The sequence below is a fragment of the Prunus avium genome, unplaced genomic scaffold (genome assembly GCF_965620075.1).
Source record: "Prunus avium unplaced genomic scaffold, drPruAviu1.hap1.1 HAP1_SCAFFOLD_120, whole genome shotgun sequence".
NCBI lineage: Eukaryota > Viridiplantae > Streptophyta > Magnoliopsida > Rosales > Rosaceae > Prunus > Prunus avium.
The window spans coordinates 27,501-30,000 of NW_028276943.1; positions in this window are offsets into that span (position 1 = coordinate 27,501).

Below are 2,500 nucleotides of genomic sequence, written 5' to 3' on the forward strand. Positions count from 1 at the left end.
CCTACACCAAGCCATTCAAGCCATGCGTTGCCTTACCTTGGAATTGCTCATCATCCAATGCATTCCGAGAAAGTGAGTGTAGGCGAGGCTAAGGATGGCTTGCCTTGCCTTGCCTTGCATTGGCATGCCATGCCCAAGTTGTGGCCTACACCAAGCCATTCAAGCCATGCGTTGCCTTACCTTGGAATTGCTCATCATCCAATGCATTCCGAGAAAGTGAGTGTAGGCGAGGCTAAGGATGGCTTGCCTCGCCTTGCCTTGGCATGCCGTGCCCATGATGTGGCCTTGACCAAGCCATTCAAGCCATGCGTTGCCTTCGCCTTGGCATGCCGTGGCCTTGCCTCGCCATGCGATGCATTCCGACAAAGTGACGCGAAGCGGAAGCCTATCATGGCGTAAAAATGTCGACAAAATTTTTCGACATTTGAATAATGGGGTTTGACAAGGTTTGAAAAATTCAATACAAATGGTAGGCTTGAATGTCGACAAAGTGACGCGAAGCGGAAGCCTACCACGGCGTAAAAATGTCGACAGATTTTTTCGGACCTTGTCCTGCCATGGGCTGCGCGCAGCATGCCGGCAGCCTGTGCGCAGCGTGCGCACAGCATGTCGGCAGCGTGCGCACAGCATGCCGGCAGCGTGCGCGCACCATGCCGGCAGCCTGTCGACAGAATTTTTCGAAACTTGTCCTGCCATGCGCGCGCGCAGCTTGCGCGCAGCGTGCTGATTCTGTCGACAGTGAGGCTAGCGAAAGTTGTCCTGCCATGGCGTGCGCGCAGCCTGTGCGCGCAGCTTGCGCATCTGTCGACAGTGAGGCTAGCGAAACTTGTCCTGCCATGGCATGCGCGGCGCCTGCGCGCAGCCTGCGCACAACATGCGCGCAGGCTGTGCGCAGCGTGCGCGGAGCTTGCGTGCAGCTTGCGCATCTGTCGACAGTGAGGCTAGCGAAACTTGTCCTGCCATGGCATGCGCGCAGCGTGCGCGCAGTCTGTGCGCAGCATGCGCCCAGCCTGTGCGCAGCATGCGCGCAGCCTGTGCGCGCAGCTTGCGCATCTGTCGACAGTGAGGCTAGCGAAACTTGTCCTGCCATGGCATGCGCGCAGTCTGCGCGCAGTCTGCGCGCAGCATGCGCGCAGCCTGCGCGCAGCATGTGCGCAGCATGCCGGCAGCATGGTTCCAGGTTTTTTCAAATGTCGACAGAATTTTTCAAATCTTGTCAAACCCCGTTTTTATTGAAATTTCCTCGCACAATAAGCTCCCCATAAGTAGTCTATGATTTTTAGGACCTTCTCCAACTTACAAAACTAAAAAATTCCTCCCGGATTTGTTTTAATGATTTTTTCAATTTTACGACTTCTAAAAATAATAAAAAATACTTCCCGACTTCAAAAATTTATGAAACTTTTTCCCATCATAGATTGCATGTTTCTTAGTATCCCTGCAAAAAATCACGTCCAAATACCTTGTATTGAATTATTTAGAGCCCATTATGACTCCTCGCGCATAGGTGATGTCTCTTCCTGTCAAAGGGCTAAATGCATAAAATGCTATATAGGGGGGTGTGTGTTGCCTGCATATGCATGGCAGCCCATGCCTTCCTAGCTGCAGCCCCCTTCCCCCACGCCACACCCATGTCATGTTGCCTCGATATGTTGCCTCGGTATTATGGGTTTGGTGTCGGGGTCGGGGGGCTGCCACCCATGGCGGTGGTGGCCGGAATCCGGCCGCCGCCACCACGCCGCCGCCATGGGTGAGGGAGGAAAAAAAAGGCGTGGAAAGTTGCGAAATGGGGTTGTCTAGGCTTTTTTTTGGCATGGGAGAGCATGGAGTGCTAGGAACTCCTTCTCAAATGCACGGGCATGTCGACCACAACCTCATTTCTCAACAACAACCACCCGTGTGGGGTGGCGGTGGGTGGATAGTCGCGGATTGGGGCTTGCCAAGCCAATGTTTTCAAAAAATTTCATCAAAATTAAAAACAAATGTTTTGTTGCCTTCGGATTTGTGGGCGAGCGGCGAGTCGGAGTGGAGCCGGTAAAGTTTAACCTCGGTGTGCACGGTTGTTTTTAGAAACTCAATCCAATGCCGGGGACGTTGAAAGTGACGCTCTTATGAGTTGCAAACCCGCAAGATTTAAAGAACCTTTTCAAAACAATTTCAAACCAACAAGATTTAAAAACAGAAATTTTCATCAAAATGAAAAACAAATGTTTTGTTGCCTTCGGACTAGTGGGCGAGCGGCGAGTCGGAGTGGAGCCGGTAAAGTTTAACCTCGGTGTGCACGGTTGTTTTTAGAAACTCAATCCAATGCCGGGGACGTTGAAAGTGACGCTCTTATGAGTTGCAAACCCACTAGATTTAAAGAACCTTTTCAAAACAATTTCAAACCAACAAAATTAAAAACAAATGTTTCGTTGCAAACAAATTGTGGGCGAGCGGCGAGTCGGAGTGGAGCTGGTAAAGTTTAACCTCGGTGTGCACGGTTGTTTTTAGAAACTCA